We start from the raw sequence: 26,232 nt of genomic DNA on the forward strand, positions 1-26,232 counted from the left end.
GATTTTGACTAAAAGAGGAAGCCCAGATGGTGGAGCAAAGTATTAGAGATATATTCGAAAGGTCTCTAAAAAAAATACTCCAGTTTGTGGACCAATTGCTGTCTGAGGATCAAAAAAAAAAATCCTTTTAAAGCATTTCTGAGATGCAAATATGTGGAGTGTCAAGCTTCCAACTAATATGTCCCCACAAAGGATAGCCCAACACAGCTATCATCCAAATAAAGTCTTTTTATTAGGAACATATCAAATTGGCAAGGTTTGGTATAATTCCAGATCAGACCAAACCCCGGAATTACACCCAGTAAAAAGCATTAAGTTTGAAACTTCCCCCCATAGTCACATTCTCCAATCAGTTCATAGTTCATCTGTCTGATGACTCCAAACTCCACTTCCAGGCATCTGCAAGCACACTCTCTGTTCCCACAGGAAAGATTTTCACCTAGCCAAAACATCCTCCCTTATCTATACTCCCTCCTCCCAGTTGCTAGAATGTGGTGAGCCTGAACACACTTGGTCCCCTTCATAGAATACTAAAGAAACTAAGAAAGAATAAGAAATGACTATAATAAACCATGACTACACATATGTCATCTTCAGGGTTGACAGGCTGCCCACCCTCAAGTGAAAAGAATCTCCTGCAAAAGATACAAAGCATGTTCATCAGTAAGTCAACCTCCTCTACCAACCCCAGGATCCCCTTTAGGTTTATGTTGATACTTCTCATGGAATTTCTGCACTAATCTATCAGCATTTACTTTCCAACTCTTTACCCAAGTTGCCTCAGAAATAGGGTACCCTTTCCAGTATATTAAGTACTGCAATTGCCCCCTGTATATTTTAGAATCCAATATACGTTTAACCTCATAGTGCTCATGGCCAGCAATTGGCAAAGGCAACCGGCCTGAGACAACCAGCTTTAATTGTCACTGCGTTCTTGTATTTCCCAGCTGAGCTTCATATTTTTGGACTAATAGACTTACTGTAGTTTGCCAAGTTCCTTATCAGTATTTTTACTGCGCATGTCCTACATTCCATTTTCCTTCATTACTACTCTTTCCTTTGTTCTCTCTGCCAGGAATAGTCCGGCAGAGGAACGCTGCCAAAATGTAGCTAATTAGATAGATAGGTGTTTTGTTACTTTTTACAAATAAAAGAGTTTTATTAGAGAATACTTCTTCGAGTTTTATTTCAGAATATTGCAACTTGGAGAAAGCCACGGTCCATCCTCTAATCAATCAGGGTGATTATCTCATAGCCAGGATGGGATCGATCAAAACCCTGACATCTGATAGCAGAGGATGGTTGATTTATGGCTTTTTCCTTGTTTGTTACTTTTGATGATAAGCGCATAGGCAATTAGTTTTTAGCTACTGAGGTACGCTAATTATTTTTGCTAAGATGCCGAAACAGAAGAAAAAGAGCAAAATGAAGCCCAGAGCTTTATTCTCTTCAGATGAAGAGCAGGAGATAGAAACACCCTCAAGATTTCAACTCCTTGCTACAGCCACATGCCTGGAACAAGAAGGGGCCATGGGTGAGGAAGATCAGAAAATGCTTTCGGAAACGCATCAAGGGAGATATAACAGAACAGCTGCTTTTGAAGATAATGAATTGCGACTGAGGTCAGTAGCTTTTTCTTCTCAATTTGCATGCTATAAATCTATCCTCCTGGAGCCCTCAGATTATGATGTGCTTGGTGCTAGGCCAAGAAAGTTTCCACAAACTGCAGAGCATTCTTCCCCCCACATAGAGAGAGAAGTAATTTACTATCCTCCTCAAAGCCCTGAACTCACTCGGCGTGAGATGGCCATCAAATCCTATCGTGAGCATGTAAAACATTATGAAAATGAACTGTCTCGGTTTAAGTGGGATTTGTTTATGCTTGAGCAAGATAACACAGAGCCTCGTGAAGTAAGACTATATAAAAGCGCCATCTTGTCTTCTTCCTCAGAGCCAAAGACACACCCCCTGGTGGATTCTGTGTCAGGCCAATTAAAACAGAGAGCAGTGCACACGTCACATGAAAGTCTCCCTGATCAAGTTACATGTAAACCTGCCACACAGTCATTTCTTGTAACTGGGCTGCCCGAAGCTAAAGGTGCAGCACCATCTGCTGGCGAAAGTAATTTACTACAGGAAGCTGAAAGAGAACGGAGCTTAGATGAGCACTTTTAATTATTACAGCAGACCCTGGCAAACCTGTCTCTAACTCACTCAGAGATTCAAGCTGAAATGTCACAAGTGTCTCCACAGGCCCAAACTCCAACACCCCCTGGTGGTGCTGGTGTCTTTTTAGATGGAACACAACCACGCTCAAGGCAGCAAAGGCAAGCTCAAGCACAAATGGCAGCTGGAATACAGCAGATTCCAACGCAACAGCAGCCACAAATTCCTGCATATGTACCACAGCCACAAGTGCAAACAGGGCCAGCTCCTAGTCCACCTCCAATGGCACAACCAGGACCATTTTTAGGTCCACAACAGGCACAGCAAATACCACAGGCATTTCTGCCAGCACAGCCAGCATACCAAATGCATACTCCTTACCAGGCATTTTCTGTTTCTCCACTAACTGGTGAGTCAAAACTAAAAATGTCAGGACATAATTATAAAGCCTGGGTCAGTGAGATTACACTATTGCTTCTTAGAGAAGGCACTCACTGCATGATTTTTAACCCTCCTGCACAACCTTGGACTTTTGCAATAAGAGACTTAGAAATAAGAGCTCGCACAACATTATTGATGTCCATGGATACTGAACTGCAGGTCACTTTTCCACCAAATACAACAGCCCGACAAATTTGGGCTCAATTGGAAAATTGCTGCAGGCCTGTCTCAATTGAATCTTCATGTTTACTCATGTCTGAACTCCACGGTTCGAGATTGAAACCCGGTGAACAAATTGGAGGGCATTTGACCAAACTGAAAGGAATCAGAACAGAATTGAGAGAAAGAGGCCACAATATTGATGATAGTCAAATGATCAGCATCATCATTAACTCATTGAATTATGAATGGAAAGATGCTGTTACAAAAATTAACCAAGTCCCAATTGCTCAACGCACAGTGGACAATGTCTGTAGACTTTTAATTGAAGAAGAGGCATTCATGTTGGCCACACCACATTTGAGAGGATCACCCGCATCAAGAGCTCCAGCTAGGCGCCCCTTCTGAGGAAGAGTACGCTCCAAGGATGCCAAGGTGCAACACCTGCAATCGTGTGGGACATGCCACCCGGGATTGTCCCCAGCTCCCATCACATACCAGCCCAGAGGTACAGACTCCAGAGGCAGAGGCAAAGGTGGAAGACAAGGTCCCAGGTGTGATTCACAAACTCCACTCGCCACATTGGCTTTAACCAATGATCCACAACCTCAACCAGAGTACGACAGACGACTCCTGTGGACTTTGGACAGTGGTGCATCATTGCATGTTACCTACAGAAAAGAACTTTTCACAGAGATGCACGAGCCTGAATCTGAACTACATGAACTTTATTCTTTTTCCAATCATCCTTGTCAGGTCAAATGAAAAGGAACCATTTATGTTGAAGAGCTCGATGCATTCATTCCTGATGTTTATTACATACCAACAGCAACCAGTAACTTGCTTAGTCAGAGTAACTTGTCTAGAGCATTAAAATTCCAGGTTCACCACCTTGAAAATGCAAGTTACATAGTTAAAGATGGAGATATTGTTGCTGGAACCATATTAATTGGTGGTGTTTATTACTTAAAGCCAAAGCCTAAAACACAAACACAGGCAAGTATACAAACTCCAAAAAGGGAGAGCACAGGCCCAGAGAGAGATGCTCCAGAGAGAGATCCTTTTGCTATTCCAAAGGGTTCTAAAGCCAACAAAAAGAGAATTGGTAAACAGATTGCTCAGAGCAAGCCTGAGGTTCCTCATAAAACTGTTAATGTTGAGAATTCACTAACTGGTAAACCTTTGCATTCTAGGTGTATCCACAAATGACATAGAAGATTGGGGCATGCCAGTTTCTGTGTTCTTAGGAAGATGCCGGAGTTCGCAAAAGGTTTGGATCTAAAGGGGTGTAAGGTGTTTTTGGATTGTGCGGTATGCAAAAAGGCCAAATCCAAAGCAGCAGCCATTCCCAAACGCGCTACACGCCTGTCAACACGCATTTTTGATTTGGTTCATACTGACATAGTTGGTCCATTCCCGCCATCATTTGGTGGTAGAAAATATTTTCTAACAATTGTTGATAATTACTGTAAATATGGATATGTATATCCTATGAAAGAAAAATCTGAAACCTTTCAGATCTTTAAAGACTTTGCAGCCCTTGTCTCCACCCAACACCAAGTTCGCATCGCCAGAATCCAGAGTGATCGTGGTGCCGAATTCATGTCTCAGTGTTTCCAGGACTGGATGCGTAAGAATGGAATTCTTCATCAGACGTCGGCCCCTGACACACTAGCTCACAACGGAGGGGTACTGCAAACCATGATGCGTTGTCTCCTAGAAGACGCCAACCTTGATATGATATACTGGGGTGAAGCTATAAAATATGCAAATTACATTGTCAACCGTACTTGGAGCAGTGTAATGAATCAGACTCCTTTCTTCATGTTGTATGGCTACAAGCCCGATCTCAAAAACATCCATATTTTTGGTTCATATGCTATGGTGAACATTCCCTTAGCTCACAGAAGGAAAGGAGGTCCAGCAGCAAAAAGACTGAGATTTATAGGTATTGATGATAACTCAAAATGGAGCAAATTTATTGACTCTAAACATGTAATTGTGATTTCCCAATCTGCTAATTTTGAGGAAGATATTGACTGGTCCAGGATTCATTCCAATGATCCTGGAGTTTATTTTCCTAGAGATGATACTGCTGATGCCACGTAGATTGATGATCAAGATTCCACTGATTCTTCTCAACCTGATGTTCCATCTTCGCAAGCCGCGGGTGCTGATGCTAGCGACGAAAGTGAGGACGAGGACGAAGCAGAAGAAGACTGGACTGTTGTTCCGAGATGTTCCAAGAGGGCCACAAAAGAAATCCCTCCACAACGATATTCTTGGCAACTGACAAAAGCACCCTTGCCTTTGATTTGCAATGTTACACTTCCACCTGATAATTTCACACAAATCAAGCAGCTTCCTGATTCAGAGCAAGACAAATGGTATGAAGCAATGCAGGTTGAAATGGACAGTCTAAAGAAACTTGTGTTTACACCTGCAAAACCTCCAGCAAACAAAAAGGTCATTGGCACTCGATGGGTCTACAGAATCAAAAAGGAGCCAAATGGTGAGTCATTGTACAAGGTCAGACTTGTAGCTCAGGGTTTCGCTCAACATTATCCTGAGGACTACACAAATACCTATTCACCGACAGTTCGAACTGAGAGTGTAAAAATTGCTTTAGCAACTGCAACTATCCTTGATTTAGAAGTTTTCCAGTTTGATGTTGACACGGCTTATCTGCATGCAGACCTAGATGAAGAGATCTACATGAGAAGTCCTCCAGGATTCCAACAGCAAGAAGGGGATACCTGGTTTCTAAACAAAAGTCTTTATGGTCTGAAACAATCTGGTTTAATGTGGTACTTATGTCTTACTGACAAACTAAATTCAATGGGCTTTATTAAGTCCGAAACTGATGAGTGTGTGTTCACAAAAAGATCTAACAATGCATATGAGATAGTTCTTGTTTATGTTAATGATATTGTTTATATTGGTCCAAATAAGCAAATGAGTGAAATTTTTGCCAAAGCTTTGCAGAGATACTTCACATTGAAATCATTAATTCATATTAGCACTTATTTAGGTGTTCAGATTGAAAAAACACAGAAGGGGTTTAGTCTTTCACAAGAAGATAAAATTGAACAAATTTTGCATCATTGCAACATGAAGGATGCTAACACAACAAAGACACCCATGCAAACAGATTTTCATAACTTGACACAAGAAGCAAGTCCTGAGTTCGAGGATCAAACACTTTATCGTTCAGTTATTGGGTCACTGTTATACATTAGTAGTTGGACCAGACCCAACATTGCACTTAGTGTTAATCTCTTAACTCGACACGTAGGTAAGGCAAAACAGTTTCATTGGACATGCGTTAAGAAATTATTGAGATAACTGAAACACACTAAACACATGAAATTATTGTTAGAACCAACACATACTGATTATGCAGAATTATGTTGTTATGCAGATTCTGATTGGGCAAGTGATAAAAAATCACGTAAAAGTACTTCAGGTTATATGATGTTCTTAAATGGATGTCCTGTTTATTGGCAAGTACGTAAACAGAATTTTGTTTCTTGTTCATCTACTGAAGCTGAATATGCTTGTGTTTCAGATGCATGTAATTCTCTAACTTGGTTTGATGCATTAGTCACAGATATCTGGACACGTCTGATTCGACCGATCACCGTGATGGAAGACAATGAATCGGTGGTTTATATTTCTGAATCACATTTCACAGGTTCTAGGTCCAGACACATTGACATCCGTTATCAAAACATAAAACATTTAGTGAAAAAAGGTTTTGTTAAAATGCAGTATGTATCTACACATGATCAAATTGCTGATATGCTCATCAAACCACTCCCAGCAGCTCAACACAAGTATCTGCATAAGAAGATGTGCCTTATTTGATGATGTACCTGATATTCGCTCAACTGGCAAAGAAGGGGATTGTCACTGCGTTCTTGTATTTCCCAGCTGAGCTTCATATTTTTGGACTAATAGATTTACTGTAGTTTGCCAAGTTCCTTATCAGTATTTTTACTGCGCATGTCCTACATTCCATTTTCCTTCATTATTACCCTTTCCTTTGTTCTCTCTGCCAGGAATAGTCCGGCAGAGGAATGCTGCCAAAATGTAGCTAATTAGATAGATAGGTGTTTTGTTACTTTTTACAAATAAAAGAGTTTTATTAGAGAATACTTCTTCGGGTTTTATTTCAGAATATTGCAACTTGGAGAAAGCCACGGTCCATCCTCTAATCAATCAGGGTGATTATCTCATAGCCAGGATGGGATCGATCAAAACCCTGACATTAATAAACTACTGTGGAAAACTGGATGCACTTTTCCTAATAAGCAAGGGAGTTTAAGCTGCACAGTCACTGGGTTAATTATCTTAATAATTTCAAAAGAACCTAATTTCCTTAAAGGCAACTGTAGTTTTAAGTATTTTGTGGACAAATAAACTTTGTCTCCCACCTTAAATTGCTGTTGCTGAGAGCGGTGTTTATCAGCTTGTCCTTTATAGTTTCTTGTGGCTTCTGTTAAAGCATGCTTGGTGTTCTCCCATCATTCCTTTAAGGAATCCATCCATTCATTTACTGACATGGATGAGGGGGGTCTCGAGGCAACTCAGGCATAGGGACAAATTCCATCCCAGTATTAATTTGGAACAGAGTTAACCCCATGCTACTGTGTACCACATTATTATAAGCTACCTCAGTGAACAGTAATAGTTCAGCCCAATTTGATTGCTGGTAATTTACATAGCATCTCAAATATTGACCAGTCATTGCATTCGTCCATTCCACCACACCATTGGTGCTTGGAGGGAAAGAAGAACTCAGGCCCTGGACAACCCGATGGCCCTAATGAACTCTCATCAGAACTTTGCAGTGAACGGGACCCCTCTATCAGAGATTATTCTGCGGGGAACCCCATGGAGCCTATTTATGTGTTTGACAAATAGCTTGGCTAGTCTCTTGGCTGAGGGGAGTCCTGAACATGCAATGAAAAGGGCTTGCTTGCTTCAAATGTATTAGAAATGGGTAAAACGGTCAGATACAATGAATTATTAGATGGGGGAGGGAACCTTAAAACAAGGGAAGAATTGATGGAACAAGGTATTTCTATAGACTGGTGGCCATATAACCAAATTAAATCCAGATATAAAAAAGATAAAGAGGAATTTGGCATTGAAATGAGCATAAATGGATTTGATAAGATATGGATGGGTACGGACGACAAAATTCTAGCTAAATTATATAATTACTTATTGGAGTATGATATGGCAGAGGAAGTAGTTAAAGAACCGATGTTAGCATGGGCCAAAAATATAGGACAGAATATCAATTTGAACGAATGGGATTCAATATGGAATAATAACCTTAAAATGACAAAGGCGACGGCTTATAAGGAAAACCAATACAAGCTGTTTTATAGATGGCACATGGCCCTAGCTAGGATAGCGAAAATCTACCCCAATTCGAGCCCTAAATGTTGGAAATGTGACCATCAGCAGGGTACTTTTTATCATTGCTGGTGGACATGTAATCAGGCACAAAAATTCTGGAGGATGATATGGATGTGGATTAGAGAAATAATAAAAGAAAATTTTGATTTCGACCCAAAAGCTTTTCTCCTGGGAATTTTGAAAACCGAATATGCAAAAAAGAAAAAGTATTTAATTATACATATTCTGACAGCCGCTAGAATTTCCTTTGCCCAGTATTGGAAAGAAAAACAAATACCACCTCAAGAACATGTTATTGGAAAAATATTGGAGTGCGCCGAAATGAACAAATTGACTTCAGAAATTAATGACAGAGAAGATTCAGAATTTTATAGCGTGTAGGACATGTGGTACGAATGGATGGGGGAAAGAAATAAAGAAGGTAATAGAGATTAAATATTAACTAATTAACAAAATCTATATGAATAGTATTATATTTAGTCTTAGAGAGTTGAGCACTATTATCTTTAAGTGTTTTGAAATTAAATCTAACTTCAAGAAACAATATCAATAAAAGACAAGTAATAATGCATGTAGATGTATATATGTATATAATTGCACCAATGAACCGAAAATGTACCGATTGTATCACTATATGTTATAATAAAAATCAACTTAAAAAAAGAAAAGAAAAAAAAAGGGCTTGCTTGGAGACCAAATCAACCATAGTCCAAATGACCGTGTTCCCGCCACTCTCCAGAAGCTCCACTATAAAATCCATTCCTATTTTCTCCTAGGTTCATGAAGGATTAGCCACTGGTTGGAGGAGTCCTGGGGGCTTCCCAGGTCTCATCTTCATTGTGGCATAGGTAGCACAACCTTTTACATAGTCCTCCATGTCTTTTTTCATTTTTGGCCACCAGAACTGCCTTCTGGCCAAGTTCAATGTCTTTAAATAGCCCAAATGTTCCCCCTGCTTTGAGTCATGGCTTTTCTGCAGCGCTTTGATTCACATGATGCTGGGGACATACAACTTAGACCACTTCCTGCTATTCTGCCTTTCAGGGTTAGTGTGTTTTTATTGTCCTTCATTCCTTCTTTGTCTTTTGCACTGTATCATTTGGACTGTGTGCGAGTGATGGCTTGTGACACTGGTTGGGAGGGGGAAATCATTGCGTAAATAACTTCCTCCCATGTACTGTTAAACTGTGGTTTTCTTGACAAGGCATCAGTGAGAAGGTTTTTCCCTCCTGGGATATATTTTAGCTGGAAATTGAATCTCTTGAAATATTTTCAATGAACTTGTTTTGGAGAGAGTTTTCTTGGAGTTTTCAGTGCTTCTAAATTCTTATGATCAGTCCAAACCTCAAATGATTGCTGGCTGCCTTCTAAGAATTGTCTCCAGGCGAGTAGTGCCCAACGTACTGCATAAGCTTCCTTCTCCCACACTGCCCTTTTTGTGTCACTGAGTTTTTTGGATGGATGGCTGCAGGTCCCCCTTGTTGTTTCTTTGGAGGAGGATGGTGGCCATGGCTATGTTGCTTGCATTGCCTGCACTACAAAGGGTTGATCTGGGTCCGGGTGCTTTAACACAGGTTCTTCAGCAAAGCATCTTTTAAAGGTTTCAAATGCACATTGGCAATCTAACATCCAGCTCAGGGATTGTTGTGCTGTTTCAGATAGTGAATTATAGTGAATTAGTTACCTTAAGAATTAAGAGCTGTCTCCTTAAGAGATTGCATTGTGGGAGATGTAGAGAGAGATTGCATTATGGGAAATGTAGTCCATGACATGTGACCACATCTGTGTGTCTGATTGGCCACTGAGGCTTTCTGTGTGGTTGTAGAACAAAGCCCGGCCATTATTTATTTATTATTCGTATTTCTACGCTGCCCAACTCTCCAAGGACTCTGGGCGGCTTACAACAAAGACAGTATAAACAATATACAATAAAAGACGTTAAAAAAAACCCATACACAACTACTCATGGCCAGATCTCGCAAGATCGCAGTGGTGAGATCAACTGCCCCAAGCCTGCTGGAAAAGCCAGGTTTTCATCATTTTCCAGAAGGCCAGTAGGGTGGGAGCGGTCTGGGCCTCAGGAGGTAGCTGATTCCAGAGAGCCGGGGCAGCCACAGAGAAGGCCCTCCCCCACGGACCCACCAGCCGACATTGTTTAACTGATGGGACCCAGAGGAGGCCAACTCTGTGGGATCTTACTGGTCATTGGGAGCTATGCGGTAGAAGATGGTTTTGAAGATAGCCTGGCCCTAAGCCATATAGGGCTTTAAAGTAGTAACCAACACCTTGAATTTTGACCAGAGACCAATAGGAAGCCAGTGCAGCTCACGGAGGATTGGTGTAATGTGGGAGTACCTAGGTGCACCCATGACCGCTCGAGCAGCTGCATTCTGGACCAACTGTAGTCTCTGAACACTTTTCAGGGATAGCAATAATCCAACCGTGAGGTGACAAGGGCATGAGTGACCATGAAAAGAGCCTCCCGATCCAGGTAGGGTTGCAATTGGTGTACAAGGTGAACCTGTACAAAGGTCCCCTTAGCCACAGCTGCCAGGTGTTGCTCTAATCTCAGCTGTGGGTCAAGGAGGACACCCAAATTGCGAACCCGTTCTGAGGGGGACAGCTTCTCCCCCCCCAGGATGGACAATCGACATGGTCTTTGGGAGGCAATACCCACAGCCACTCAGTCTTGTCTGGATTAAGTCTGAGCCTGTTGACTCCCATCCAGATTCTCACAGCCTCCAGACACTGGCATATCACATCCACTGCTTCACTGAAATGATGTGGGGTGGAGATATACAGCTGGGTATCAACGGCATACTGCTGATATCCCACCCCGTATCATTGGATGATCTCCCCCAGCAATTTCATGTAGATATTGAATAGAAGGGGAGAGAGGACCGAGCCCTGAGGCACCCCACAAACGAGGGGCCTAGGGGTCAACTTCTGTCCTATTAACACCGACTGTGATCGACCAGAGAGATAAGTGGAGAACCACCGTAACACAGTGCCTCCAACTCCCAACTCCTTTAGTCGGCCTAGTAGGATACCATGGTCGATGGTGTCGAAAGCTGCTGAGAGGTCAAGTAGCACCACAATAGAGGAATGATCCCCATCACGGGCTCGCCAGAGATCATCCATCAGAGCGACCAAAGCAGTTTCCGTGCTGTAGCCAGGTCTGAAGCCAGATTGAAAAGGGTCCAGATAATCCGTTTCATCCAATGTCCGTAGGAGCTGAAGTGCCACCACTTTCTCTACAACCTTCCCCACAAAGGGTAAGTTGGAGACTGGATGAAAGTTCTTTAATTCTGCTGGGTCCAAGAAAGGCTTCTTGAGGAGGGGCCTTACGACCGCTTCCTTTAATGGTTGTGGAAAAGACCCCTCCCTTAAGGAAGCGTTAACTAAAGTCAGGAGCCAGGCTCGTGTCACCTCCCTTCTGGCTGAAACCAGCCAGGAGGGGCACGGGTCCAACAAACAAGTGGAGGAACTCATCGCACTCACAGGCTTGTCCACTTCCTCAGGAGTCACAGGCTCAAACTCATCCCACACAATACGACTAAGACCTGCTCTGGTCACCTCGGTTGGAATTGCTCAATCAGAGTCCAGGTCCATCTGAATCTGAGCGACTTTATCCGACAGAAACTGCACAAATTCCTCAGCTCTACCCTGTAAGGGCTCCTCCGCTCCCCCTACATTAAGGAGAGAGCGAGTCACCCTAAACAGTGCGGCTGGGCGAGAATCAGCGGATGCAATAAGTGCGGAAAAATGTGAACATTTTGCCGACCGTATCGCCACTAAATAAGTCCTAATAAGGGCTCTTAAGATTGTTCGGTCCTCTGTGGCAATTATGAATTATGAATTGCCACAGAAAATAAAAGCATGCTTTCTGAACAGGGGGACAGATCTACCGTCATTTTACATTAGGAAAGATTATGAAATAAGGATGAATCTCACCTGGACTCACCATGACTCATCATGATAGTAAGTCTATGTTTTGAGGATACCCTAATAAATGATCTGTATGAAAACCTGTTTGATAGAGTTTATCTGCCTGTTCCCAGTGGAGCCAGATGCCTGGGGAACAGAACAGTTGTCCTGTTCTGGGTTTTGCTGGCCCTCCCCATCTTGAGCAATTTGGTGATCGGCAAGGCAGTTTCTGCAAATGAAGGAATGAATTGGTGGTAGAACCTGGCGAACCGTAGGAAGCTTTGTAATTGCTTGCGAGTGCATGGGGTTTGCCAGTGTAACACCGCTTTCATTTTCCCTGGGTCCATTGCTATTCCTTGATTTGAGATGCAGTAGCCAAGATAATCCAGTGCAGGTTTGTGGAACGCAATTTTGATAGCTTCACATACAGTTTTGCTGCAAGTAATTTCTTTAACACTTCTCACACCAATTTCACGTGTTCTTCGAAGGCAGGGGTCCTCAAACTTTTTAAACAGGGGGCCTCAATCCCTCAGACTGTTGGGGGGCCAGACCAGCTGGTGGGCATGGCTAGGTGGTCATATGCCTGGTTGGGCGTGGCTAGGTCATGTGACTAGGTGGGCGTGGCCAATTTAACAGTCCATTAAACAATGCACACAAATTAAACTTTAATTTGTTTTGTTCCTGGGGGTGTTTTATTTGCTTTTGTTTGCGTGTTTTGGTTGACTTTTCTTTTTACTAGATCATTTTTTCAGTTGTTTAGGAGTCTAGTGATCCACTTCAGAAAACTCAGTTTTGCAGCAATTCTTCTCAGTGGTGGGATTCAATTTTTTTAACAACCGGTTATGTGGGCGTGGCTTATTTGGGGGCATGGCTTGGTGGTCATGTGACTGGGTGGTCATGTGACCAGGTGGCCATGGCTATGTGCATAGGGACTACTCAGAGGGCTGAAAAAAGTCATTTCTAACTGGTCCTTGCACTTTTGACTGGTCCTCTCAGTTATGACCATCCTCACATTTATGCACATTGCAGCATTCTTAACAACCATGTCACTGATTTCACAACTGCTTTTCTTCACCACGGTGACAAAATATGGTGCAAAATGTAAAATGTGAGGACAGTCGTAAGTGCGAGGACCAGTCAAAAGTGCAAGGACCGGTCAAAAATAACTTTTTTAGCCCTCTGAATAGTCCCTATGCACATAGGGACTACCCAGAGGGCTGAAAAAAGTGGTTTCTGGCAGGTCCTTGCACTTTTGATCGCTCATCATTTATGCTCGTTGCAGCATTCTTAACAACCATGTCACTCATTTCACAACTGCAGTGCTTCATGTGACTGTGTGTGGCCAGGTGGTCATGTGGCATCGCTTCTTTGCCCTAATGACAGTTTGCTGCAAAGGTCATAAGTGTGAAAAATGGTCATAAGTCACTTTTTCCAGTGCCATTGTAACTGTTGTAAGTCAAGGATTACCTGTACAGAAATACAAAAAGCGTCTTTGCTTGCAAAAAGCTGCCCTAAATACCAATCATTAGATTAGAAATACCTGCAAACTGGAGTTATAAATCAGGCAGGGTGCCAGAGCACCTTGAGGAATTGAAATAGTTAAAATACAGTGATAACTATCAGCAGCCAACTCTTGCTCATAAAGTGAAACCCTTTAGTAGAAAGGTCTCCAGAATGAAGCAAAGGAGAAAACAGAGTATCTGTTGCTTGTTAAACCAATTACTAAAATAAATAGACACAGGAACTAGTCAGATTTCCAAAGTTGCTTCTTTTCAAGAACAGAGATTAACATTTTTCCTTCCAAACAAAGCTGAATAGGGAAAATTATCTCATCACTAAACACAGGATTAAACATCACCAAGGACAGAATTAAACTTCACCAAAAACCAGTTTTAGACCAAATGACAGAAAGGGTATGTAAACTCACGTTTGAATGTCAATCTTTCTAGCTAGCCAAGAAGTCTTGCTGAATATCACTCATCTTGGTTCCTTGACATTAAAAGCTTCTGCTTCATTATTCAATTATTTCTTCAAAGTGCTGATCATTGCACCTTGGCTGGAAGAACTCCAACAGGGGAGTATTTCCTCCCAACAGCGGTGTAAAAAGCTTAAAACAGCCCTTCCCCTTTAAGAAAGTCAAGCAAAAGAAAACAAAATAAAAAACCTTTGAGAAGCTCTTGAACCAGAAGCAACATAAGGGGAGTATTTCCTCCCAACAGCAGTGTAAAAAGCTTAAAACAACCCTTCCCCTTTAAGAAAATCAAGGGGGAAAAAAAGCCTCCAAGAAGCTCCGGAACCAGAAGCGACAGTAAATCTAGGCATACTGCCAAGAATGTAATAAGGGTTAATGGAGAGGCAGTTTCTGTAAGCAGGGCAATAAAGATTATGCTAGGAAATACAAATTCCTTACAGGATTAACCCTGTAAAGTGGAAAAAAACAAAAGGAGATTTTTTTCCTAACAACTGGTTTTCCGAATTGCTTAACTAATGCGAACCGGTAGAATCCCACCACTGATTTTTCTCAACTCCAAGGAGCTTATAATCAAATCTCTCTCCCTCCCTCCCTCCCTCCCTCCCTCCCTCCCTCCCTCCCTTTCTCTCTCTTTCTCTCTCTCTCTCTCTCTCTGTGTTGTCTCTCTCTCTTTCTGCCTCTCTCTTTCTGTTTCTCTCTCTTTCTGCTTCTCTCTCCCTCTCCCTCTGTCTCTTTCTCTCTATCTCTCTTTATCTATCTTCTGGAGGCGGAGGAGGTGAAAAAAAAAAGGCAATTTTCACCCATTTTTTTTTTTGCCTCCTGGGCAGGGGTGAAATCTAAAAATGTTTGCTACCGGTTCTGTGGGCGTGGCTTGATTAGTGGGTGGGGCTTGTTGGTCAGGTGACTGTGTGGGTGTGGCTTGTTGGTCATGTGGGCGTGGCCAAGTCAACATCACTTCTTTGCCCTTTTTTAACCCACAAAACACAACACAACATAACTGGCTCACCCGCAATGTAAAAGCAGCTGTGCTAGACCCAAAATGGCCCCTGCAACAAGCAGGAACCTCACACAGCCACAAAAAGTCCAAAAAACCAACTTTCACACTTTACACACACAAAATTCCACATACAGCTTTGAAAGATTTTGTGTTTGTGTAGTTAGAGTGAAACACTACAGAAACACACAAAATCTCAGAAAGCTGCACAAATATTATTTTATTTTATTTTTATATAAAAGCAGCTAAATTTAAAACTTCCTAAACTTTAAATGGCTAGGTCTAAAAAAAAAGAAACCAAGAAACTAAACTAAAAAAACCTGCAATTAACTATTTTTTTTAAAGCTCCCAAAGGGGAAAAAAACTTACAGGCAGGCAGGCAGGCAGGCAGATAGAGCTGCTCACCGATGAGCTTGATTGCAGGCAGGGAGATTCAGTTGATTGCTGATGCAATGGATTGCAGGGATTACAGCAAGCGAAGCAAGGCAGGCATTGCAACCAGCGGCTCAGGATTCAGTCCAAAGAGTGAAGGTAAGCAAGCTGGAGGCTGGGAGGGGGAAGGGATTTTTGCTACTGGTTCTCCGAAGTGCCCGCCGCCATCGCTACCTACTCGCCCGAGCCGGTCCGAACCAGGAGCATTTCACCCCTGCTCCTGGGGCATCTGTGCACCCCATTTTTCACCTCCCCCACTCCCAGCAGCATTCTGCAGGCCAAAAACAGGCAAAAGTGGCCCATTTTTTGGCCAAAAATGGGCTGTTTTCTCCCATTTTTTGCCTCCTGGGGCATCTGTCCACCCCATTTTTGACCTCCCCCATCTCCAGCAGCATTCTGCAGGCAAAAATGGTTGGCCTTACCTTTCAGTTCCAGTCTGCGGGACTCGTGAAGGTAAGTCCTGCACTCGGCTGAAGGGAGGGCAGGGTGATGTGGGCAGGGCAGCCTCATGGTCCTGTGAGGGCTGGATTAATGGCTTCAGTGAGCCGCATGCGGGCCGCAGGCGATAGTTTGAGGACCCATACTCTAAGGTTTCGTTGTAGATGAGAATGTCATCTAAATACACAAGAACTCCCTCCTGCAGGACTTCATTTATCAGCTGCATGAAGACTCTGGGGGCTCCTTGTAACCCAAAAGGCTAAGGGGCAGTTGAAAGCAGTTTTCCACTCATCCCCTTCTTTGATGCGGGACTCGGTAGTACACCTCTTGGGGGTCTAGTTTTGTGAATACTCTTTTAGCTAGGTGTCCTAGCATGTCTTTCATGAGGGGTAAGGGGTAGATATTGTGCGCACACGCAATATTTATTGCTTTAAAGTCCATGCATAATCTCATCCCTGCATCTTTCTTTTCCTTGAATAATATAGGAGCAGCTGGATTTTGCTGGGTTTTGCCAAAATATTCTTTTTCCATATTTTTAAATTATAACTTAACATTTCTATGCTTATGTATATAAACAACATCTTCTTTCACCCTCAAGTTCTAATTTCTCAATTTTTAATCATATATATTCTCTTTTAATTTTTTGATAATTCATTCTTTATCCTAATACATTTAAACATGTTCAGGGTTGCCTTTCTTCCATGTCATCTTTTTTGTTTTACAGCAATCTTTCTTCTCTTTCTCTTCTCTTTCCTCTCCCTCCCTTCTTTTATCCTTCCTACTTTCTTCTTTCCTCCTCTCCTACTCCTTCTCTATTTCACCTTCCTTTCTCCCCCTCCTCCTTTCTTCCCCCTATCTAACCTTATCTCCTACTCTTATTTCCCCTCCCTTTCTTCCTCTTCCCTTTCTTCTATTCCTCTCTCGCCTTCTCCCTTCCTTCCATCTCCCTACTCCTTCTTCTATCTCTCTCTATTAGTTTATTTAGTTTAGTTTATTTGATTTGTATACCACCCTACTGCCGAAGGACTCAGGGCGGTGAACAGCCACAAGATAAAAACACATAAATACAAAATTTAAAAACAGAATAAAACCAAATTAAACAATTTGGCCAAAGACAGATTTAAAAACATTCCAATAAATTAAAAACAAATTAAAATTTGCATTTTAAAAGGGAAAAATTAGGCCAGGCCAGCCTGATGGAATAAAAAGTTTTAAGAGCGCGACGGAAGGTGTGTAGATCCGGGATCGTCCGTATCTCTGGGGGGAGCTCATTCCAGATAGTAGGTGCTGTATTCATTGCTGTATTCATTTTCAATTCCATATTTTTCACTATAGTGTCCAGGCATCCCCGATTTTTCCTCCGTTTATTGAATGTATTTCTCAAAATTCCCATCATATTTTTTAATTCTTAAAATTCTTAAAAATGTATTTCAACTTATTCCATTTTTACCTTAAAACCTTTTAACTAAGTTAACCTTCCACCTCTTATTTTCTTTAATTCCTAATTTCTTATTCCCATATCAATGATTGTTTTTCTCTTTTACTAGCATTTCAATTTTATATCTTACTTTCAATTATTTTCACATATAAACAATTGTATCTTTCACATTGATTTCACTGTAATAAACCATGGCTACACATATGTCATCTTCAGGGTGGACATGGTGAATGTCACCAAACTGCAGAGGCAAATTTTCAAATAGCTGAAAATGCAGAGGAGTATATTGTAGCCTTGAAAGAACTGGATATAAACTTTCATTTTCACCCTCACTATTATGGTTCAAATATGAACCTCTCAACACAACTGAAAGAAGAGTGGTGAGAAAAAAGACAAATTTGGGACTTTTTCTTTAAGGACATTAACAAGAGTGAGGATTTTATGATAAAAAGAAAGGATTACAAGTTTTTGATATTTTCAGAGAAGAAAAAGATTTTACTCCATGAAGATAAGCTGGAAGGAGTGACTTAAACTTAATAAGTTAACTGGAATCAGGATGCATTTTTATCTGCCTAATATGTGCAACTGAAAGAAAGGTTTAACTCAAAATTTGAAAATGTATTTTCTCATATATATATGTATACTCTTTCTAGCCAGGTTTTACCTACGTAAGCTAAGATGTTCTACTGCCCTGGTTCTGTGAAATCTCATTCACAAGTTTCTGGGCTTTTTGTTTCTTGCTGACAAACAGCAACTCTGTGCTGCTATTTGGGAGAGTTGCTGTTTGTCAGCAAGAAACAAAAAGCCCAGAAACTTGTGAATGAGATTTCACAGAACCAGGGCAGTAGAACATCTTAGCTTACGTAGGTAAAACCTGGCTAGAAAGAATATGCACATAAAAGCCTACGAAAAAGAAAAAGAAATATATGTATACGTATATACATATACATATACATATACATATGCATGCATGCATACATACATACATACATACATACATACATACATACATACATACATACATATATATATATATATATATATATATATATATATATATATATATATATATTTGGTTATTTGGGTTTTCTCCCGCATAAAATTTGAAGTGTCTTGGCGACGTTTCAACGAAGTCTCATTCGTCATCTTCAGGCTGGTGTTTTAGGCTTCGTGCTTCTAGGAGCAATGTGTGATCGCAGCTGTTTCTTCCTTTTAACTGCCAGTGGGGGTGTGAACTGATCGGGTGGGAGCTTGGCTGTGTTCTGATTCGGTTGAGGTGTGTTCTGATTGGTTGGGGGTTTGGCTGTGATCTGATTGAATGGGAGGTTAGCTGTGTTCTGATTGGATGGGGGCGTGTTCTGTTTAGGTGGGGGCTTGATTGTGCTCGGGTTAGTCTGATTTGCAGGGAGATTTGAGCTGGTGAGCTGCATTGTTGTTGTTTGGCTTCGCATTCGTGGTCGTGCCACATCTTCATGGTGGGTGTCAGTTTGCTTCATGTATGGATTGGAGGGGTTTAAAGTGGCTAATGATGCAGCTGTGGTCTTGCTTCTGGTTTCTGGTCGTGCCTCATCGGTGTGGGTTTGCTTTTTGCATAGATGTGTGGTGGTGACATCCTGTGTGGTTTTCGTGAGTGTGGGTCTGTTGTCATTTTTTGTGTTAGGGAGTCATTTGTCAATGAGGGCAGGTTTCCAAATGACTGGTAGGTGGGAGGTATCATCTCATTTATTCATGCTATGTGGATGTTTTTCTATCTCGATGGCTTCTCTGATTATTCTGTTGTTAAAGTATTCAGTTTTGGCGATAGTTCTGGTCTTTTTAAAGTCAATTTCATGTCCTGTGGCTTTAAGGTGTTGGACCAGGAAAGAAGTTGGTTCCTCTTTTCTGACTGAATTCTTGTGTTCTTCAGTGCGTGCATTTATTCTTCTGTTGATTTGTCCGATGTATGTGGTGGGGCAGGCAGTGCATGGGATTTCATATACTCCTTGATTTTCTAACTCAATTTTGTCTTTGGGGTTTCTTAGGATGGTGGATATTTTTTGGTTTGTGCAGAATGCTGTCTTGATGTTGTGTTTGTGGAGGATCTTGCTGATTCTGTCTGTGGTGCCTTTTATGTATGGGAGGAGAGATTTGCTGTTTTCTTGTTCTCTGTCTTGGATTTTAGTGGGGTTTCTTTTTGGATTATTTCTTTGGAATCCGTTGGATGTTAGTACGTTAGTGAGAGTGTGTAGTTCAGTTCTTAGGTGTTGTTTGTCAGCTAAGCATTTTGTTCTGGAGATGAGTGTCTTGGCTACGGAGTTGATCTGTGCTGGGTGGTGGTGTGAGAGTGCGTGCAGATAGCGGTTTGTGTGTGTTTTCTTCTGGTAGAATATATAATATATGTGTGTGTGTGTGTGTGTTTGGAAGCTTTCGCGGGTGTTTGTATGTAGGTCTTTGGTTATTCGGGTTTTCTCCCATGTAAAATTGGAAGTGTCTTGGCGACGTTTCGACGAAGTCTCATTCATCATCTTCAGGCTGGTGTTTTCGGCTTCATGCTTCTAGGAGCAATGTGTGATCGCAGCTGTTTCTTCCTTTTAACTGCCAGTGTGGGTGTGAACTGATTGGGTGGGAGCTTGGCTGTGTTCTGATTGGGTTGAGGTGTTGTGACTCCATTGCCTCAGACTGGGCTATCGACAATGCAGACTCTGGGAGTGAGGGAGAGGAGTTGGCAAGGCCTCCCTCTCCAGGACCCTCCTCTTTGGCAATGCCTCTGGAGGACACCGAAGGCCAAGAGATAGGCCCAGAGCCAAGCACATCCCCACAGCCACAGGTGGACAGCGACGAAGTAGATAAGCGCTGGCTGGATCCTCGGCAGTGGCGCAGGGAGAAGCATGCGCAGCAGAGGGGAAGGCGTGCCAGAGATTAGCTGAGTCACTGGACCACAACCCACAGGGTATAAATGTGGGTGTGGTGGCCAGTTCAGTTTGTGACGAGAAAAAACTAGAAATAATCCATGATCTCTGCATTACTGGACTTCTGCCTGCCTTGTCGGACTGCATTTGGACTAATCCTTGTATTGTTGAAACTTTGCCTGCTTTATCGGAATGCTTGCAGTCTAATCTTTGTTTTGTATGAGTAAAATCTGAATTGGCAGCTAGCCACTGGGTTGCTGCCAGCTTTATCTTCAAAGATTTTGTCGTGTGGCTTATTAACTCCAGGCCGTCTGTGGGGGTGCGTGTGTGGAACAGGGACAGAACATGAGGTGTGTAGAAATGTATAGTTTACAGGGGATAGTATACTAGAATGTCAGGAAGAAATGTATAACACACAGGGGGTAGAGTAGATGTAGAGGAAGTATTATATAATATGATTTGGATTTGGATTTCATCCTGGGGAAGCCATGGGGGGAGGGGAGGGTAAGGGAGGGCTAGGGAGGGAAAGGGGGGGAAAGGGGGAAATTTGTATTTGTAAAACTTTTTCAATAAAAAAAAAGAACATGAGGTGTGTTCTGATTGGTTGGGGGTTTGGCTGTGATCTGATTGGATGGGAGGTTGGCTGTGCTCTGATTGGATGGGGTTGTGTTCTGTTTAGGTGGGGGCTTGGTTTTGCTCGGGTTAGTCTGAGTTGCAGGGGGATTTGAGCTGGTGAGCTGCGTTGCTGTTGTTTGGCTTCGCGTTCGTGGTCGTGCCACATCTTCATGGTGGGTGTCAGTTTGCTTCATGTATGGATTGGAGGGGTTTAAAGTGGCTAATGATGCAGCTGTGGTCTGGCTTCTGGTTTGTGGTCGTGCTTCATCGGTGTGGGTTTGCTTCTTCCCTGGTCCAACACCTTAAAGCCACAAGACATGATATTGACTTTAGAAAAACCAGAACTATCGCCAAAACTGAACACTTTAACAACAGAATAATCAAAGAAGCCATCGAGATAGAAAAACGTCCACACAGCATGAATAAACGAGATGATACCTCCCGCCTACCAGCCATTTGGAAACCTTTCCTTATTGACAAACGAGTCCCTAACACAAAGAATGACAACAGACCCACACTCACGAAAACCACACAGGATGTCACCACCACACATCCACGCAAAAAGCAAACCCAAACCCACAGCGATGATGAGGCACGACCACAAACCAGAAACCAGACCACAGCTGCATCATTAGCCACTTTAAACCCCTCCAATCCATACATGAAGCAAACTGACACCCACCATGAAGATGTGGCATGACCACAAACGCGAAGCCAAACAACAGCAATGCAGCTCACCAGCTCAAATCCCCCTGCAACTCAGACTAACCTGAGCACAATCAAGCCCCCATCCAAACAGAACACATACCCAGCCAATCAGAGCACAGCCGACCCCACATCCAATCAGAGCACAGCCATGCCCCCAACCAATCAGAACACACCTCCACCTAATCAGAACACAGCCAAGCTCCCACCCAATCAGTTCACACCCCCACTGGCAGTTAAAAGGAAGAAACAGCTGCGATGACACATTACTCCTAGAAGCACGAAGCTGAAAACACCAGCCTGAAGATGACGAATGAGACTTCGTCGAAACGTCGCCAAGACACTTCCAATTTTACGTGGGAGAAAACCCGAATAACCAAATATACATATATACATACATACATACATACATACATACATACATACATATATATGTATATATAATACTGTCTCGATAGAAAAACACTTAATCTTTCCCCTAGCTCAAGCTGATGAAGGGAGGAGAACTTTTGGCTCAGAAGGTTAATTCAAGTGCCTAACATGCAGGAAGCCCAAGTTCAAATCCGAGTAAGGGCATGGCTAGCTGATGAAACCTAAAAAGCTTGAAATAGATCTCCCTTTATAGATCTATACTAGCCTCCCTTTATTTCTTTATCAGCAATATATATATATATATTGATTTCAGTGGTGAAATCTGAACAAGTTTACTACCGGTTTGCTGGCTGCGCATATACGCTGCGCTTGCGCACGCGCAGTGTGCACCATGCACCAAATGAGAGGTGTGCACGTGCGCAGTACATGCCAAAAGGAGGCATGGGGTAAGTAGAACAGCGCGTGGATGGGTGATCAGCTGTGGCACGTGATCTTTTTTTACTTTTAAAAGCATTTTTTAACAACCTATTACTGAGTAGGTTGTAAAAAAACACTTTTAAAGTAAAAAAAGGGGGGGCTCTGACGATCAGGCAGCTCAGCTATGATCGTCAGAGCCTTTTTTTTACCTTTTAAAAGCATTTTTTAAAAGAAACGGTAAGCGGGCGACCGGGTGATTGGATGGGCATGGGTGGGGGGGCAGGGATTTTTGCTACTGGTTCTCTGAATTACCCACTGTCGAAGCGTGAATCAGCCTCGTTCCCCCCCTGGGGAAACTGTAATTAAATAGAGGTGAATGGATCTTGTTTTTCATGGTGTATACTCTCAAAAAAAGAAAACCTGAATGTATTCTAAGAAACATTTTATTATAAAAGTAAAAAAAAACAAAAAACAGCTAACTACATTTTACCGGCAGTCTTATCACACAGACGGACAAAGGAAGAATCAGGAAGTTAGAAAAGAAAGAATGTAGACATGCGCAGTAGCTCAGAAATCACAAGACAGTCTTATCTCAGTTACTACAGAGACGTGATAAGGTTCTTGGCCAGGCTACCATAAATCTTAGGATGGAAGCTCATAACGCAGTGAGAACCCATTCTTTGTCAGTTGAGCGGACATCAGGTACTGCCATCAGTTAAGGAACATCTTCTTACGCAGATACTCGTGCTGAGCTGCTGGAAGTGGCTTGTTGAGCATGTCAGCAATCTGATCATGTGTAGGCACATACTGCAATTTTACAAAACCTTATTTATTGTATTTATTTTATTTTATGCAATTTATATGCCGCCCTATCTCCGAGGATTCAGGGTGGCTCACAACGGTAAAATGCATAATTCCTTATTAAAACGATATAAAATTAAAATCAAATTTAAAACAGTTTAAAATTCATTAAAAACCCCCATCAGTCCAGGCTACAGAACAACCAGGTCTTCAACTCGCGGCGGAACAAGCAAAGGTCAGGGGCCATCCGGACTTCCAACGGAAGTTGGTTCCAGAGGGTGGGTGCGCCCACAGATAAAGCTCTCCCCCTAGGGGTTGCCAGCCAACACTGTCTGGCTGATGGCACCCTGAGGAGGCCCTGTCTGTGGGAACGCACTGGGCAATTGGGGATTGTTGCTGGCTGCAGGGGGTCCAACAGATATCCTGGGCCTAGGCCATGAAGGGCTTTATAGGTGATAACCAGCACCTTGAACCTCACCCGAAGGGCAACCGGTAACCAATGCAAGCTGCGCAGGAGGGGTGTAACATGGGAGGGTCAGAATACTCCCATCACAACCCTCATGGCTGCATTCTGCACCAGCTGAAGCCTTTGAGTGGTTTTCAAGGGCAGCCCTAGGTAGAGAGCGTTGCAGTTGTCAAGACGGGAAGTGACCAGTACATGAATAACGGTGCATAGGGCATATTGGTCCAAGTAAGGGCGCAACTGTCGTACAAGGTGAACCTGGGCAAATGCCCCCCATGTGATGACTGGTCACAGTCATCACATGGTCTTCCAGAGACAACCGTGAATCCAGGAGGACACCCAAGTTGCGGGCCCTATCCACAGGGGGTAACACCTCACCACCGATGGTCAACGATGGAACATCTCGATCGGAACAAGATGCCAGTACCCACAGCCACTCAGTCTTGGCAGGGTTGAGTTGAAGCCTGTTCCTCCCCATCCAGATCCGTACCGCTTTCAGGCAACGGGACATCACGTTGAGGGCATCACTGGGCTGGTTTGGAGTGGATATAAAAAGCTGGGTATCATCAGTTTACTGATGATACTGCACCCCAAAACCACAGATGAACTTCCCAAGCGGCTTCATATAGATGTTAAACAGGAGAGGCGAGAGGACCAACCCCTGGGGCACCCCACAAGTGAGGGGCCTCATAGCCGACCTCTGCCCCCCTGCCAACACCGCTTGCGTACGGCCCGAGAGATAGGAGGAGAACCACCATAGAACAATGCCTCCCACTCCCAACCCCTCGAGCCGTCGCAGCAAGATACCATGGTCGATGGTATCAAATGCCGCCGAAAGATCCAAGAGGACCAGAACAGACGAATATCCCCTGTCCCGAGCCTTCCAAAGATCATCCACCAGTGCGACCAATGCCGTCTCCATGCTGTACCCCAGCCTGAAACCCGATTGGTATGGATCCAAGTAGTCTGTATCCTCCAGGGCCAATGGGAGCTGCCATGCCATCACGCTCTTAACAACCTTCGCTACAAAACGAAGGTTGGAGACCGGATGAAAGTTATCCAATATAGTTGGATCCAAGGCAGGTTTCTTGAGGAGGTGTCTCACCACTGCCTCATCCAATGATGCCATTATTACTGCCTGGATCCAATCCCGTGTCACCTCGCGGGCCACATAAGCTAGCCAGGAGGGACATGGGACCAGTACACACGTGGTGGCACTCAACCTTCCCATGATCCTGTCCACTTCCTCAGGGGTGACAGGATCGAACTTTTCCCAAATCACAAGACCAGCTGCCTCCTCACCGTCAGACTCTGTCCAGTCAGAGTCCAGGCCATCCCGAATCCAAGCGATCTTATCCAGCAGATGCCTCGGTGCATCCCTGCAAAGGATCATCCCCCGCCCTCCAATTTAGGAGGGAGTGGGACATCCTGAACAGGGCGGCCGGGCAATTATCTGTGGATGCAATGAGGGCGGAGAAGTATGCTCACTTCGCCGCCTCCATCACCACCAGATAGGATCATGTAAACAATCTCAACTGGGAACAGTCAGATTTGGAACGGCTGGCTCTCCAACTGCTCTCTAGGCCTCTCCTATGGCACTTCATCTCCCGGAGATCCTCCGTAAATCAAGGAGCCAACCAGGATCTGAGTTGAGTCAGAGGCCACAAAGGCACGACACGGTCGAGTGCCCCAGAGGCCGCCTTTTCCCAGGCATCCACCAGAGCCTCGACCGGGGCATGGGAGAGGTAGAGAGGTATTGTCCCAAGCTCCGTCTGGAACCTTTCCAGGTCCATCAGGCTCCTGGGGCAGAACCAGATGGTTGGTCCAACATCCCAGCGGGGGGGTGGGGTTGGCATTCTGGAAGCCTAGCTGCAGGAGATGAAGATTGGTCCATGATAGGGAATGGATAACTGGTACTCCCCCACCGAAGTCATCGTGCCATTGTTCCAAGATAAAAACAAGATCGGGGGTGTGCCCCCCCTCATGAGTCGGGCCCTGAATTATCTGGGTCAGGCCCATGGCTGCCATGGAAGCCAGGAACTCCTGGGCCGCCCCTTACGTTCCACCCAGGGATGGCAGATTAAAGTCCCCCAGAACAATAAGTTTAGGGAACTCAACCACCAACCCCGAGAGAGCATCGAGCAGCCCGGGCAGGGCCGTTGATACGCAGCTGGGAGATAGGTACGTAGTCAACAGGCCCAACTCATAAGACCCCATCTCATAAGAAGGGACTCACACCCGTCTTTCTGAGGAAAAGTGACCTCCCGTGGGCCAAGGGACTCCCTGATAACAGCTGCCACCACCCCCACCCCTACCCTGGGCCCTCGGCTGGTGTAGCACCCAAAAACCTGATGGGCAAAGTTCAATCAGAGGGTCCCCTCCCTCCGAGCCCAACCAGATTTCTGTAATGCAAGCCAGGTCTGTGTTCTCCTCCTCAATCAACTCGCAGATGAGGGGAGCTTTGCTGACCACAGACTTGCCATTAAAATAAACCAGCCTAAGCCCAGGGACCCTCTCTCTCAAACCCCCAGGGAGTCGGACAGAACCAAAAGGATTGGAGTGCACCACTGCTCA

The 26,232-nt window shown here is 43.6% G+C and overlaps 1 long non-coding RNA gene across 1 annotated transcript in view; it reads right to left on the bottom strand.

The window, feature by feature from the left end:
• LOC148113435 (uncharacterized) overlaps positions 1-26,232 on the bottom strand; it is a 130,489-nt gene that overhangs the window by 14,774 nt on the left and 89,483 nt on the right. The gene's annotated exons all lie outside the window — the stretch shown is intronic.

Source organism: Pantherophis guttatus, chromosome 5 (assembly GCF_059756535.1).
Source record: "Pantherophis guttatus breed Tessera chromosome 5, ASM5975653v1, whole genome shotgun sequence".
NCBI lineage: Eukaryota > Metazoa > Chordata > Lepidosauria > Squamata > Colubridae > Pantherophis > Pantherophis guttatus.